An 18,022-nucleotide genomic window follows, 5' to 3' on the forward strand; every position below is an offset into this window, starting at 1 on the left:
GGGACGCTATGCCTTCCAGCTCGCAGGATCGGTGCATTTCGCCAATGGCTCATGGAGCGTGAGAGAACGGTCTCCTTTCTCTCCACTCCCAGCCCCTCTCCTGGAGTTTGAGTGCGAGACGAGAACATCTCCTCTCCTGCTCTCCTGTGGGACCCCAGCGCTCCCCGGATGAGCCCACTCACTCCACGCTGCCCCGCCGCTGGCACGTCAGCGATCGTGCGAGTGGGACCATTTGCGGGGGCTCTGCCTGCCTGGTTAGCGCGGGCCAGCCCATCGCAATGGCTCATCCATACGACCAGACTCGGCTATGCGATTCAGTTCGCGAAACAGCCTCCCAGGTTCACGGGCGACCAGGGTCAGTCCTGCGTCCGCCCCTGTCTTGCGAGAGGAGATTGCTGTCCTCCTGGTGAAGGATGCAATCGAGCCGGCCCTCCAGCCGAGATGGAGCGCGGGTTTTACAGCCCGCACTTCATCGTGCCCAAAAAAAAAAAAAAAAAAAGCGGTGGGTTATGGCCAATCCTATATCTGCACATTTTGAACCGCTGCCTTCACTGGCTGCGCTCCGAAATGCTTACGCAGATGCGCATCACGCGATGCGTTCGTCCTCAGGATTGGTTTGCAGCAATAGATCTGAAGGACGCGTATTTTCATATCTCCACACTTCCACGCCACCGGCAGTTTCTGCGGTTTGCGTTTAAAGGTCGAGCGTGGCACTACAAGGTCCTCCCCTTCGGGCTCTCTCTGTCTCCGCGAGTTTTCACCAAGCTCGCGGAGGGTGCCCTCGCGCCCCTTCGGCTCGCCGGCATCCGCACGCTCAATTATTTCGATGACTGGCTGATTTTTAGCCCACTCTCGGGAGCAATTGATTATGCACAGAGACAAGGTGCTCCGGCACCTCCGCCCGTTGGGGTTTCAGGTCAACCGAGAAAAGAGCAAGCTCGCCTCCGTGCAGAGCATCTCCTTTCTCGGGTTGGAGCTGGACTCGATCACTATGGAGGCGCGCCTCTCACGAGAGCGCGCCGAGGTAATGCTGAACTGTCTGAGAGAGTTCGACAGGAACAAAAGTGGTCCCCCTGAAATTATTTCAGAGGTTCCTGGGGCATATGGCATCCGTAGCCGCGGCCACGCCGCTCGGATTGCTCCATATGAGACTACTACAGCATTGGCTTCACGATCGGGTCCCCAGACGCGCATGGCACGCGGGCACACACCGAGTGACTGTCACTGCGCTGTGTCACCGCACCCGCACCCCCTGGAAAGGACCCCTCCTTCCTACGGGCCAGTGTGCCCCTAGGTCAGGCGTCCAGGCAGGCTGTCGTTTCGGCAGATGCCTCCAGTATGGGGTGGGGGGGCCGTGTGTAGCGGGCATGCTGCTGCGGACCTGTGGAGGGGAACCCAGCTGCATTGGCATATCAACTGCCTAGAGCTGTTGGCAGTGTTTCTCGCTCTGCGCCGCTTTTTACCGGTGCTGAGGGAGCAACAAGTGCTGGTCAGGACGGACAGCACGGCCGCGGTAGCATATTCCATCCGGATGGGGGTATACGCTCCCGCTGCATGTCTCAGCTCGCTCGCCGTCTGCTCCTCTGGAGTCATACGCGGCTGAAGTCGCTGCTTGCTATTCACACCCCGGATGGGCTCAACCGTGCGGCCAACAGGCTCTCACGGCAGCTCCTTCCCCGGGAGAATGGCGACTCCACCCCGAGTCATGCGTAAGTATGCACTCCCCCCAGTGAGCCTACTCGCGCAGTTTCTGTGCAAGGTCAGGGAGGACGAGGGGCAGGTCTTGCTAGTTGCGCCCCTGGCCCAACCGGACCTGGATATCAGAACTCTCCCTCCTCGCGACGCCCCCCCTGGCGAGTCCCTTTGAGAGAGGACCTACTCTCTCAGGGATAGGGCACCATCTGGCACCCTCGCTTAGTTCTGTGGAACCTCCACGTGGGGTCCATAAGACGCGACGAGGAAGACTTAGGTAACCTACCGGTGGCGGTGGTTAATACCATCACTCAGGCTAGTGCACCCTCTACGAGGCATGCCTACGCCCTGGAGTGGAGTCTATTCACTGAGTGGTGCGCTTCTCGCCGAGAAGACCCCCGATCTTGCCAGATCAGTGTTGTGCTTTCTTTCCTTCAGGACAGGTGGAGCGAAGGCTGTCGCGCTCCACACTGAGGGTTTACGTGGCCACCTTCTCCGCTCATCATGATGCGTGGATGGCGGCACCGTGGGGAGGCATAACCTCATCATCCAGTTCCTCAGAGGTGCGAGGCGGATGTTTTCCCCCGCCCCCCTCTCATACCCTCTTGAGATCTCGCGGTAGTGCTACGAGCCTACGTGGGGATCCCTTCAAACCACTCGACTCAGTATCCTTGAGATTTTTGTCCTTGAAGACAGCTCTGCTGGTCGTGTTGGCATCGGTTAAGAGGGTTAGGTACCTGGAGGCATTTTCGGTCAGTGACTCGTGCCTAGAATTCGGGCCGGCCTACTCTCACGTTGTCCTGAGACCCCGGCCCGGCTATGTGCCCAAGGTTCCTACCACGCCGTTTAAGAATCAGGTAGTGAGCCTGCAAGCGCTGCCCGCGGAGGAGGCAGAACCAGCCCTTTCATTGTTGTGTCCTGTTCGCGCTTTGCGAATATATGTGGACCACACTCAGAGCCTTAGATCCTCTGACCAGCTCTTTGTCCATTACAGTGGTCGGCAGATGGGAAGTGCCGTATCTAAACAGAGGTTGGCCCACTGGGTAGTGGATGCCATCTCCCTCGCCTTTGGGCCAGGGTGAGCCGTGTCCCCCGGGGGTGAGAGCGCACTCCACTACGGAGCATCACATCCTCCTGGGCGTTAGCACGCAGCGCCTCTTTGGCGAACCCTGCAGAGTTCCTCCGAGGCCCCCAGCACCTGACTCAGCGGAGGAGTCAGGTGTTGGCCCGTTACGTTGTCGGCATGCCAGCTGGTCAGCCCGCGTTCTGGGTATAGGTGCCTGCTATGTGTGATCCCCGCTGGCGATCCCATACGTTCACTCAGCCACGGTATAGTCCCCCCTTCTAGGGCAGGCTCGTGTCTTCCCTCCCCGCTAACCATCCTTATGCAAGGACTCCCCATCTCTGGGCTAGTCCATAGGTTGTCACCAGGTCTCCCATCTGGGTAACAGGTGAGCTCCGCAGCGTCCTCCCTATCGGGACTGAACGCTTTCCCAACATACTGTCGTATCAAAACCTATTTTACTGGGTTATTGCGACTCCCCGAAAAACATAACTGTTCTGAACAGGTAAGTGAGGGCCAGGGGACACGTTGGAAGACTGTGTCTCGGGGCGTTGTAGGTGCGCTCGCTCTACTGCGTGGCACACCCTTCGCCAGGGACGCAGTAAGGTTCTTTCGTTGTGGCGTTTTCCATAGATTTCCCCATAGTGGAAGTTTCCACATAGCATTGGAGTTCCCCATCCGAAGGGGAACGCTACGGTTACTAAAGTAACCCTTCGTTCCCCGAGGGGGGGGAACGGAAATGCTATGTTCCTTCGCCACAACGATTGTCCCTTAGCTGTTGAGCGTGAAAGTCTCTTCAGCTAGAAAAGGATGTCGAGCATGGCACTGGCTGCGTCTTTATAGCATGACTGATTGTCATTGACGCCAGCTGTGCACGCTGACGCTGCCAACTCATTGGCATTTCATTGGCCCGTTTTTATACTCTTTCAGATGATTGGATTCTGACGAAATCCCCATAGTGGAAGTTTCCACATAGCATTTCCGTTCCCCCCCTCGGGGAACGAAGGGTTACTTTAGTAACCGTAGCGTTCCTGGCATAGTCCCCCTATGTCCTATTCTTTAGAACACTCTAACATTTAAACTTGGAATTATAAAAAAAAACAAAGCATCTCTCTGTGTAATTTGCTTTCAAAGTATTTTTACAGTTCAGTTTTAGCGATCTTCATGTTTACGATTGTGCTCCATTCGCAGTGCACTTTGAAAACATTGATGTCATTTGGAACACAGTCATGGCTCCAGACCAATGTTATAGGTGACCTATTATTTAAAAGCGGAATTTATGTTACGCCTCCAAAGCTTGTGAAAACAAAAAAACTCAGCATATGTTAATGCTTTTAATTTCATTCATTCATTCATTCATTCATTCATTCATTTTCTTTTCGGTTTAGTTCCTTTATTAATCTGGGGTCACCACAGTAGAATGAACCGCCAACTTATCCAGCATTTGTTTTACACAGCGGATGCCCTTCCAGCTGCAACCCATCTCTGGGAAACATCCCTGCACAGTCATTTACACTCATACACTCATAGCCTACCCAATTTACCTGTACTGCAAGTCTTTGGACTGTGGGGCCAAACCGGAGCACCTGGAGGAAACCCATGCAAACACAGGGAGAACATTCAAACTCCACACAGAAACGATTTTTTCATTTCCTGATGAATAATAAATATTACATTTCATTTCTTAACAAATAGCCTCATTATTTTTTTTATTTATATGATTTATATTGGGCGATGCAGTGGCGAAATAGGTAGTGCTGTCACCTCCCAGCAAAAAGGTCGCTGGATCAAGTCTCGGCTGGGTCAGTTGGCGTTTCTGTGTGGAGTTTGCATGTTCTCCCCATGTTTGTGTGGGTTTCTTCCAGGTGCTCCGGTTTCCCCCACAGTCCAAATATATGCGGTACAGGTGAATAGGGGAAGCTAAATTGTCCGTAGTTTATGAGTGTGTGTGGATGTTTCCCAGAGATGGGTTGCAGCTGGAAGGGCATCCGCTGCGTAAAACATGTGCTGGATAAGTTGGCGGTTTATTGCACTGTGGCAACCCTGGATTAATAAAGGGACTAAGCCGAAAAGAAAATTAATGAATAAATGATTTATATATGATATTAGAATACGTGTTAGCTTTTGTAAGTGATTTTATGTTTTAGCACAGAATATGTAATGTTATCAATAATATTTGTAAAGGAAATATAGGCTCTATATGTGCCATTTACATATATTTCAATTAATATGGAAAACGAGTGAGTGTTTTTACCAAAACTAATATTAGATTTTTTTTATGTGTAATAAAAATAAAAACAACCTAATTGGCTCAAATAATTTATGGGGTTCTTCTCTAAAGAAGTTGTTACTCCACCCCGTTTAGAGCATCATTATGGGCGTTTTACATTATAGCTAATGTGGTTCAAACGATGGATCTGCGACAGAGAAACTACGGGTTTTGGGAAACACTCTTCACTACATTTTCTTTACATTTTTGAATGTATCTTGTGGCACATGTGAAAACAAGCATGCTGTGGCACTTCAGGCTACATGTTAACAACTGCTCTACTATTGTGGCACACTTTTCTAGGGATGGTATTGAATTTGTTGACGATGCAGACGCATCTGCCTACTGCTCATATTGATTCAGCATTTGCAGCTAGACTAGTCACTCAATGTCAAGCAGTTTCAGAGACTGTTGGGTCTAATGGCAGTTTTATCCAGCATGATAGCATCTGGCCTGCTGTACACACAGTGGTGGCAAAAGACCAAGGAGTTTTCCCAAAGGGGCAACCCCTTCCACATGATTGAGGTTACTCACAGATATATATTGAAGAAATCTTGGTTCCTGTCTTAGGGCCCAAAATTGTGAGCTACTTGTAAGATAATGCTTACAACAGACAAATCATTTACAGGCTGGGGAATAATTAAGGAAGGTCAGCACAACACAGTACCTATGGAGGAGACATCATGTTTGCCTGGAGGCACATTGCCTGAATGTTTCCTTCTATTATTAAAACATTCCTAAACATCTTAGGATCAAGCATTTTCACACTGGTATACCAATAGGTTTAGGGAAAGTTCTGTCTAACAGCAGTTTACACCTCTGGGCAACAAAATTTAGGAACTGTCCTGTTGAGGCAGTACCCAGAGGGGAGACCTGGTTACCCAGTTACCCTGTTACCCAGAGGGGAGACCTGGTGACAACCTATGGACTAGCCCAGAGATGGGGAGTCCTTGCATAAGGATGTAGCTCAGGAAATGGCAAACTGTCCACTTTGGTTCCCTCTAATGCATCTACTGTAACTCCACTGGATTGTTAAACACTTTTTTTGCATTCAATATTTGCTGATGTGCTTAAAGACCCACTAATGTAAAGGCCTATAAGATGCCAACTAAACAGTTGATTCGAATGTTATCCCTCTATTGAATTGGCGTTATCAGCGATAAGCTCATAGAGACAGTATGGGCTAGTAGATGCGTTCTGTGCCAACTGGTAGGCTCAGAAGGCTGTTATCATCCATTCACATGGTTAATCAGCTATAGATCACATACGGATGTACTGTAGCTGGAAGTTACAGAGAATTATTTATACTATTTATTAAATGTCCCATTAATTGTATTTTATTAACGTCTAGCCCTACCCCAACCCTAAACCCAGCCATCACATTAATGTAAAGACAGATCTGGATCTGCAACTAACACAGTTTGCTTCAGATGCATGTTTATATATATATATATATATATATATATATATATATATATATATATATATATATATATATATATATATATATATATATATATATATAGCTGTCAGGGTATTTTAAAGGTACAAATGTATTGTAGTATATATTATTAAATCTGGTAAAATAGTATTATATGATATAATATAATAATATACAATATTATAATATAATATTGTTTATTACAGATTGATGATAATAATTTAGTAGGAACAATATTGTCGAATTTTAGTGCTTTTGATGTACTGCATCATAAATTATTGCTTGAAAAATTAAAATGTTATAAATTTACTTCTCAAACTGCATTGGATTAAATGTTATCTGACTAGTAGGAGGCAATGAGTATTTTATAATGGAAGTTATTCGGAAGTGAAAGAGTTGCAATGTGGTGTGCCTCTAGGAAGTTGTTCAGGACAATTGTTATTTTCTATTTAAACCAATGGTTTTTAAACCCTTTGGTTTTAAAGCATGCAAGGCCAGTTGTGTATGCAGATGATACAACATTATACCTACCAGAAGCATCGACTGAAAAAATTATCTGCTGATTTAGATGAGGAGTTAAAATTAGTGGTAAAGTGGGTACAGTGGGCACAAAAAAATGTATTGTGTTTGGATCGAACTTTCAATTTAAATGTAAACTACAGTTAAATTTGTCTGTAATGAGTGTGCCTATTGAACAGGTAGAGGAAATTTGGCTTCTTGAAGTTTTTCTTGATATAGGTTAAAGTGGTCAAAACAGATTGATAAAATGGTAATAGTTAAATGAAGAGTTTTATCTATTATTAAGTTATATGTAATTTTTTTTACCACATCAACTCATGGCCAGACAAGAGTCCTTGTGATTATTTTATTGTCTTGAATTTATTAAGGTTTGTTTTGATTAAAGTATTTAAGTGAAAGGTTCAAGGATGTAGCCAGGATACCCAGTTGCAGTGTATGAGTCACTGAGCTCTGCATAACAACTTATATGCTGCTACACACTTCTACATGGTCAGGTATTCATCTCTAACTCTTAAATGAATCTTTGAGTAATTGATGTTGTACAATCTGAATTGGCTTATTTTGTTTAATTATGTGAATTGGATCTTTGCCTGGCAAATAAATGTAAAATTCTTGTTTACCTCTAATATCTCCTGAAATTATTGTAAATCTAGAAGATTGTTTAGGCTGATGTTTCTACAACCTATGCCCAGGATTGCTCATACATTCAGGCTCAAGGGATGGAGCATAGGCACAGCATTAGAGATCAGTTGATTTCCGACAATCACTGACTTAGATAGAGGATAAAACTAGATAATATTATACTAAGAACCAGAATTGGCGAGGATGCCTCCGTAAGCAGATGTAACTGGCCTGCACACTGACCTAGCGACTTCAGGTAAACAATTAACCATTAAATAAAAAAAAGGAATTATTAGGTTAATTATTAGAACATCCATGCTTTAATATATATTTACATATATCATCTTTTATACAGATTGCTAAATTAATCTAATCCAACCTGGAAATATCTCATTAATAAGTTTGATAATAACCAATTAATAAAAGTGCAACATTATCTTATTACAGTAATACAAACGGTACATGAATCACTGTATCTTAGATTTGCCTACAGCCATTGTTCATCATTCTAGTCTGCTGCCGATTTGTGTACCACCCCCCAAGGGACAAACTGTTTACTCTAGCAAGACTAAATCAGTTCACCCGTTTGAGTCACTCCCGCTACAACAAGTGACTATTCACTTTCTGTCTCTTTGTTTTAAAGGTCTGGCACCATGAGAATTATTACTGCTAGAGCATGACTGCAAACAAGCGCTGCAGATCTCTGCAAGCCAACCGACTCCCTCCTACTGACAAATACTATCACACTGTGAGACTCCGAGGGCATCAAATCTGGAAAACAAACAAAAGAACATCACATTATATCAAATGCCGCCATATATACCAACACACCAGGATATCAGCTGATGGCCCACAAGCATTACAACATAAAGCTGAATGCAGAGGAGGTGCTGAGGAGGCCATTGAGAAGGTTAAAGATTGATTGTTGGAGAATTGAAGTTTGTTTTATTTGATCTCATAGGTTGAGTTTACTTTTCTGTCTTTTTCAAATGGATATACGCTGGGTGAGATTTACAGCTTGTGTCTTTTGGTGATTAAAAAAAAAAAAACTGCCATGATTTATTAAAGACAAATAGTGCTGAAAAGGCACTTATTATTTATTATTTTGAAGTTTGGAGTATTTTAGAGTTTTCCTTTCAGGTGCAAAATCTAGAAGACAATATATTTTATTTATTTTTAAATAAACAGTTTATTTATTTATTTTTTGACATTATTTAACACCCCTTAATCATTCCTTAAAGAAATAGTTCACCCCAACATTTTATTTCTGTCATTATTTACTCACACTTTATTTATTTTAACCTGTTTGCCATTATTTCTTCTGTTGAACAGAAAGTATGTTATTTTAAAGAAAGCTGGAAAAAAAAAAACTGCAACTATTGACTTTCATGATATTTGTTTTCAGGAATCCCCACATAGCAAAATTTCTCAGGCCCAGCTCTGGCCTACACAATCAGCTTTTGCTTGGCCCACATGCTGCAGTGAATTATGGTACATGACTGGACCAAGTCTGGCTTCCAGACAAGGGCCAAACATGGACCATATCTGGATCAAGTCTTGGCCAAGTTAATAACCAATAACTGGGCCTGAAATACTACATGTTTGTAGTCATTGTCTGGAATCCAGACTTGGTGTGTTATGACTGCAGTGAAATTAATAAACCCATGAAGCATTCTTCTTTAGGTGCTTTTATAATGGTAATGGTTAGTATGGTTAGTATATTTTGTAAAATGATAATTTGGTTAATAAAATATATGTATTGTGGGTTAAATTAAATTATTTTGCAACATGCAGGACAACAAATAGATTAATAATTTAAATAATTAAATCTTGATTGTTTCCTGGGTTCAATTGGCATTTTCTGGATTATGAATCCAGATACAATGAATATACAAACAGCAAGATGGAAATGACTTTATGTATTAAACATTTTTTTTGTTTATATATTTTAAATGTGGGTCAAGAAACTTACGTGGCCCACATGTCAATTTCTAACATCTGGGCCACATACTACATTTGGACATCCGGCTCGTGTCAAGTGTGCCACCTGTATGCAAGTGCCATCTTTATGCCAAATCTGGGCCAGAATTCTTTGCTTCCTGTGTATAGAACTGCATGGTTACATGTTTTCAACCATGTTTTCTGCATGGTTTAATTTTTCACTTGCAGCAAACTAACAATTGAAGCGATATGGCTAATTGAAGTCATCAGAGAAGAACTGCCTTACCATAACAGAAGTAAATGGTCAGATTTTGATTAAAGATTACCTAAACAAACCGTATTATACCAAAACGATATTATATAGTATTCAAATAACTATTTGAAAGTCAGAGCTTCTCACTTAACTGTGAAATATGCAACTGGTATAAAAAAAAGAAATGGACTTGAGCATCCTTAAGATATTATTTGGTTACATCAATTATGTTAACTACTGAGTTATGTTGAATAATTACAGACTTAGAAACACTTAAAATAAAAGCACATGAATAATAATGTATTAATGTGTAAACTAAACATTACTTTATTATGAATTAATGAAGAGGTAAGGCATAAGCTAATCATGCACTAACTTTAACTACAACATGAGTAGCAAGAGTTCATGTTGACTACCTTAATTACTTGTAAGTACATGTTGTTAATTAATGTATTTGTTAACATTTAAGTTGAAGCTAAATTTATCCAACATGAACTCATGAGCTGTTAATTTATAATTATGTCCTGACTTTACTTGGAGGGGCACATCACCATTAACTCATCTTTAACTACTCATGAACTCCTGTGTTTAAACTGTTGACGTTGACAGAACACTTTTCTATTGTTATTCAGTGTAAACGCACTAGACGGATGTGCATAAGGAGTTCATGAGTAGTTAAGAATAGGTTCATGATGGTGTCCCCCTCCAAGTAAAGTCATGATATACTTATTTATTATGGGTTCATGATGGTTAAATCAAGCATGAACTAATGTGGTAATTAATACCTTAGTTAAAAAAAATAATAATGTTGGACTAACAAGTAATTAAGGTAGTCATTACTCACACATAAATTCAATTGACTCATGTAGTTCATGATTAGCACATGCATTAACTTATCATAAGTTCATAATAAAGTAATTTTTAGTTTACAAATTAATACATCATTATTCATGTACTGTTGTTGTAGTTAATTGTATAAAAGTTACCAGTTTTAGGTTAGTTGAATGAATGAGACTATGAATAACTGTAAATATTATATTATAGTGTGCATGGAACATGTCTAACATTCATTCATTCATTCTTCATTCATTTTCTTTTCGGCTTAGTCCCATTATTAATCTGGGGTCACCACAACGGAATGAACCGCCACATGTCTAACAAAGACACCTTAATATCAAGCTACCTATTTTTTTTTTTACCATAACAAAAAAGAGACATTACTTGAGATGACTGTTAAAAAAAAACAATACATTATTTCCATGAACAATGACTATCTACACAACTTCATTTAGTCAAATAAAGCCAAACAAAATCACATTGTTAAAGAAAAAATAAAATAAAATAAAGGCAAGCAGCTAGTTTAGGAAGTGCAGCCACAAATCCGAGACAGCCTGGAGAAGAAAGAAATACAGAAAGTTGAGTGTTGAGCAAACAAATAATGTTTCATAAATGATACATCTGTGATATTGAGTCCATTTGTTTAATAGGAATTCTGCTGTAGAACAAGCCTGACAGATGGCGCGAGGGTTCTCAATGTGTCTGTTGCTTCTCTTTGCCAATAACATCAAAGAGATATGTGCAAACATCACTTTTTGTGTGAAGAGGAATTCACTACAAATTGGAGGTTGGCAATGAAAAGAAGTGCAATTTAGGAAAGAGTCTAATTAACAACTTACTGCAGAAAGTAGTTATATTATTAAAGAAAATACTTACAAATTGGGTAATTTATTTATTTATTTTGTAATAACAGTCATCAGTTTGGAATAAGATGTGCAATGCGGCATACATATTGTTTTAATTTACGTTTAGTGATCTGACATGACTTTAAAGCTCTTAAAGTATATTAAACTGACACACCTAGTTACCGCTAATGAGATCTCAACTCAGAGGTGACTCAAAAACAGTCAGTCAATTTAGCAATCTACACTTCCTTAATTAAGATTGTGTTTGCATGTGTGTGTGTGTGTGTGTGTGTGGTATAACTTGATTACTGTAATTTGATTAAAAACATAGCATATCTTTATGGAGACTTAATAAAGCGAGGCACACTAGGAGTGTATTATAGGGGACTTTAAAGTTCGTAATGAAATTAAAATACAGACAACAACATGAAGGTGGTTTGCCATCTCCAGGTTGGAGGAAAGTCCTTACCCCAGGAGGAGGAGTTCAAGTATCTTGGGTTTTGTTCACGAGTGAGGGAAGGGTGAAACGTGAAATTGACAGGCAGATTGGTGCAGCGGCAACAGTAATGCAGTCGATGTACCGGTCCATTGTGGTAAACAAGGAGGTCAGCCGAAAGGCAAAGCTCTTGATTTACCAGTCAATCTACGTTTCTACTCTCAACTATGGTCATGAGCTTTGGGTCATGACCGAAAGGACAAGATCTCAGAGACAAATGGCCAAGATTAGTTTCCTTTGCAGGGTGGCAGGGTGCACCCTTACAGATAGGGTGAGGAACTCTGTAACCCGGGAGGAACTTGGAGTAGTTCCTTCCTATCAAGAGAAGTCAGCTGAGGTGACACAGGCATCTGTTTCGGATGCCTCCTGGACACCTACCCAGGGAGGTTTTCCAGGCATGTCTCAGTGGGTGGAGGCCTCGCGGAAGACCCAGGACATGCTGGAGGGACTATGCCTCTCGGCTGGTCTCTCGGGATCCCCCTGGTGGAGCTGGAGGAAGTGTGTGGGGAGAGGGAAGTCTGGGGTTCTCTCCTAAGACTGCTGCCCCTGCAACCCGGCCCTGGAAAAACGGAAAATGAATGAATGAATGAATGAATGAATGACAACAACATTATATTCTTATTAGCCAAGGTGTTTACTGAATCAAGTCGCCAAACTTGATTACGTTACACAAGCAAGTGCTGTTGGCATTTTATGGAACAGTCCCTGAAATATTACATTGCCCAATGCAATCTCACTGCAATTCGATTTAGTGGCTAATTCGTACAATTTAGTATGATCAAATTCGTACAATTTAGTATGATTTGCTAATCCCCAATAACGGTTGGGTTTAGGGGCAGAGTAGGGTGCCATGCCTCCTTTTTAAAATTATACATTTTCATACGAATTAGCCACTAAACTGACAAAACATAAAATGCCAGCCTGATCTCATGAGAAAACGTAAGTATTTTACATTTTGTCAGTTTAGTGGCTAATTCTGTTCAGTCGTACGAGGTTGTATGATTTTAAAAAGGAGGCGTGGCACCTAACCCCACCCCTAAACCCAACCGTCATAGGGGGATGAGCAAATCGTAAGAAAATGTACGAATTAGATCGTATGAATTCATATGAATTAGCAACTAAATCAAAAAGTTACGAATTGCCATGAGACTGTGTTGAAAATACGTACATTTTCTCATGGGATCAGGCTGCATTTTCCTTCCTCTTTTTCTTTTCTTTTTTTAATGTAAACATGACATATTTGTCTATACTGTATGATGTACTGATAACTAAAGCTAAGTGCAAACCATGCTATAGACTTGTCAATCAGAAGCATGAAATTATGCATAATCTTATGATTATATTTTATTCATTCATCACAAGACTAAACGTTATAATAGCATGGATATTTTGCATATTTGAATCCTGCTTAAGCAAGTTCCCCGTCTTGCAGTAATTAGATGTCTTGTGTGTTTTCCTAACTGCATGAAGAAATTCAGTCAAAATGGTTCCTCCACTGCCCAAAAACAACACAAGTAAATAAACTATGTTTTCTCCATAATTTAATATTGCGTGTAAGACATATAAGTCCAACTATGAAAGCAAGTATGGTAAGTGATGCAGGACTGTAATTTAGTAACTGCATTTATTTATTTATTTTTTTTTTTGTTTGGGTGTGGGATGGTGACTTTATATGGCGCAGAAGTGCTTAATTTCCCTGAGGAAATTAATTTGCTCAGCAGTAAGTAGACGGAGAGAGAAGATGAATGCTGCCCACTGTCTCTGATGTAAATACCGAAGGTGCACAAATACATCACAGTTCTCATATAGGGACAAAGTGAGATATGCCTCAGTGTATGTGTAGTCTTTAATCAATGTGGTTACATAATGCAACAGACAGACAATCAGGGCTAGAATGCTGTGTGAATGAATTCATAAACCCACCAATTAGTTATTAGTTCTAATACTAATTCTACAGCATGAAATACATAATGAATGCCAGGTAACTTCTTAAATAAAGTTTATTTGATTTGTTTCATATACAACCTTCAATCTATATGTTCTCACATGCTTTTTTATACTTTTTTATTTTGTATACAGTGTATATACATGCTGCATGCAATATTTGTGCAACAAATCATCATAGCAAAAGTGCAAGGATGTCAAAGCTTGTGTGGATCTACTTGTGGAAAAAATACAATTGCATATTAAATAAATAAATGATGGACGGTTGTACACACATCATTACAACATAGGCTCATTTTGAAAACAAAGCCCTATATAAATTTCTGGAGATCGCAAATTATGTGATCAGAAGTACGTGTAGCTGCATTTCGTCTTTCAAACAAATGCTACGGGGTGGTATGACGCCATTCCTTTTCTTGCTTACCAGCTGACCGTTCGACACATGTGTTGGCAGACTTGAGATGCAGAGCAGAGATGACTACGATGGGGTTCGAGTTTGGTGAAGAACGGTGCCAGAAAGCAGGTGAGACAAAAACAAAAGCTAAAAAATAAGTAAATAACAAAATAATAAAATAAGCTAAAGTAAATAACAGGGTGAGAATGTGGTAAAATCTGAAAATTTGGTTAAAAAAAATCAGGCGAGGGCTTCTCTTTTTCTGGATTGTTTTTCAACACACTGCGGTTGGGTTTAGGGAAGTGGGTGAGCGAGTCAATTGGTGCTTTTTAAAATACTATTGGTTGAGTTTAGGGAAGGAGGAGGGTGGGGGATCAGTTGGTTGGTCAGTCAGTCAGTTAGTCAGTTGACAGCTGCCTTTGGTGGATTTACGTGAGAACATCAGGCACGTTTGGCACTCGTGACAGAAATTTGGGATCTGAAAAAGAGCCCAGAGTGGCCTCCAGCGGATTTGTGAAAAACAAAAACTGCAAAAAAAACATAGCTGCTGGAACATAATTGGCTTTCTCCAGAAGTGTATATAGGGGTACGTAATCAGAAAAAGCCTGGCTTGCATCCATAACATTTTATTTATTTATTGAATGCATTAAACCTCAAATAAAAAAAAGAAAATCTAGATTATTAGTGATTATATGGATTTTATGCCCTGTATTATATAGTTTATAAAATTGCCAATTCAATAGAATAGACAAATCACCTTTTAATGGTAAAACTCTATTAATTTTCTTATTTATAATCATACTTCATACAAACAGAAATGCAGAAATACTTAAATTGACATCCCCTTTGTACATCTCTCCCTCACTAGCATAGGACATTAGTCTTGTTTTTGAATCTGCTACTATGAGCACAACCTCATTTGAATTTAAAGACACAGTCAGCAAAATAGCACAATTTGTATCAGAGCCTACAAGAGGCAGTTTCAAAGAGTTTGAGCTGAATAGGTATTTTGAGCTGAAACTTTACATGCATATTCTAGGAACATCAGAGACTTGTAAAAAGAGGCCTAATAGGTGTCCTTTAATGTTGGAGCTGATAGTGTAAGTGGTTAGTGCACAGACACATTTTTTAACTGTGCTGCAGCTTCTCAAGTTCAAGTTTGAACTCACTGTCCTGCAATCAATTTTTGATGTGCATTTTGACACCACTATTACATGCCAATTTGATGCCTTTTTCACATCAAGTTATTCTTTATCCGCTGTAGGCCTACCAACGTTGAAGCTTTCAGATGAAAAAATCTTGTCATATATTACAATACTTTTGTGTTGTTATTTTGGTGGTCAAATGAGCATTAAAATGTTGATGTCAAATGGTTTTGAAATCAAATCAGTTTGTACTGCCGACATGTTCTTTAATATCATTTTGACATCAAAGTACTCACTGGGTTAAGCTCATCCATTAGATCTCCACAGACTCTCAGGACTCATTATTTCCTGTTGTCCGAAAGCCTTATCCTTTATTCTGTTCCTGGAAGAGGTCAAGTCCAACAAACCATTTCCCATAGGAAGCTCTGACCATTTGCATCTTCTTTCACCATTGAGAAACCTGGCTGAACCCTAAGTCGATAACGTCCACAATGGATCTCAATAGAAATGTTTTGTTCTGGCAAACACTCATCCTCAAGGGATCAAAGCTCCCAGCTCTGTTCCAGATGCTCAAAGGCCTGCTGAGAGGCTCTGGCATTTGCCATCACTTCCCCACTCTAACAATATAAAAGGCCACGATGCAAACACTTCCATTTTTATTGCTACCAAATGCATAGAGCAAAGCTTTTGTGTTAAGAAGGGCTTACATGTGTATTTTAGGATGCCAAGAAAACATGATTCCAATAAGACTCCTTCCAGCTCAGTCCAGTACATTTTTCATTTCAGGCAGTCATTAAGGCTTTTATTTGTGTCCTATTAAACGGCTTCAGGTAATGGCTAAATCTAATGAATCATTGAAAGGCTTAATATACATGAGAAGCTGAAGATGTTTTTCAGCATGGGCACACTAGCTGAAGTATAACCCCACATTCTTTTCACTCTCAATTTCATTCGGTCAAGGCAATACTGTTGTCTGAGCCATCAGTCGGTGTCCCTTTCTTGACCTTTGGCTCTCACCCTTTCTTTTTGTCTTCACATTTAAGATTAGTTTGGCATCTCTCATCCGAAAGATCCATATCCCCACTGATCCAACCCACTGTGAGTTGAGTTAGACAATAGAGGGGTGCGGAATAAGGTAAACATGGTCTTATTTTCTCTTCACTGCACTCATGACAACCACAGCACGTAGCTGCCCGACTCGGAGAGTCCAATGAGACCACCAACCAGCAAGGCTACAACATTTGCATCATGTTTCTGAAATTGAAAAAAAAGAGAGAGACACTTTTGTCTCTGAAAGTATTTTGAAAATGGCATATTGACTTTTAAACTGCTATTACTTAGAATAAAACATTTTAGTGTGAAATTATAATGTTGTTTTAAATGAATTGCACAGCATGTGTTCAATACGATAAGAGCGACTTCAAGAGAAAATAAAAGAAATATAAACTTTGTGGCGGTTTTGAAGATATGCTGCAGAAAATAGCTGTGCATTCCAATTAGACTAACACATAAAAGGTCATGCCAGAAAGATATGACAGTTTTTTTTTTTCAAGAAATAAGAGCTTGTACATATCTGACCAAATAGCAGCTTATCTACACAGTCAAGCATGCGATGCAATTAATTAATTCAGATATCAAGGTGAAAGTATCTCATTAATGATGTATTTATTTTTCCATTAGGTGGTACTGTGCATCTGCACATTGTACTTCTTTCATTCCATTCTATTCTTTCATATTTCTTTTTTCCTTCTCAGCATGTCTCTTCTGATGTCGTCTTTGCATGTAAAACTGGTGGTGAAAAGATCAAAGTTTCAGCAATTAACAAAGACTGAGTCACTCTCAGTCCCTGCGGGAATAGACATCTCACAGATGAAAGAAAATGGTATGGATCTAAACTTGGGCTAAGAGATGTAATTGTGCATTTATATGTGTTCATAACTGACCCCCGTTGCTAGCCTGTCGCTAGTCATCAATCAACCTGACTGTTCTGCACAGCTGAGAAACGCATCTCCACTTGCTACTGTATAATATCTAAATTCTCTATTTCCCATCGGGAATTAAGCAGGTGCGCCTGTCTTCATGGGTAAAAAAGAACATGGTATTCTCAGACTTATTGCCAAAGTGATGAATGTGCACGCTCGCTCTAAATGGAAAAGACGCAGCAACATTGCTGGACATTGCCTGTCTTCTCCTGATATATGTCTACTTGTTATCTCTAAACTGTCTATTTAGCGGCAAAAATAGGAAAGCCTTTAAAAGAAAAAGAAAATGTTAAACAGCTACAAATACTGCCCATCATTCATCTTGAATTCTTGAAGCTTTAGTGTGCATTTACATGACAGGGTTTTTACATCAAATACAAATGATATGTAGCATGGCCATTCACTTACAAAACAAGAATGTTTTAATAATCTAAAACATGTATAATCTAAAACAGATAATGTATGAAAACGAGTTTCACTTTTCCAAATTTAAAAACAAAATCATAATGTTTATGCATTCATTTTTCTTTCGGCCCCTTTATTTATCAGAGGTCGCCACAATAGAATGAAGTACCAAATT

The sequence above is a fragment of the Danio aesculapii genome, chromosome 7 (assembly GCF_903798145.1).
Source record: "Danio aesculapii chromosome 7, fDanAes4.1, whole genome shotgun sequence".
Classification (NCBI taxonomy): domain Eukaryota; kingdom Metazoa; phylum Chordata; class Actinopteri; order Cypriniformes; family Danionidae; genus Danio; species Danio aesculapii.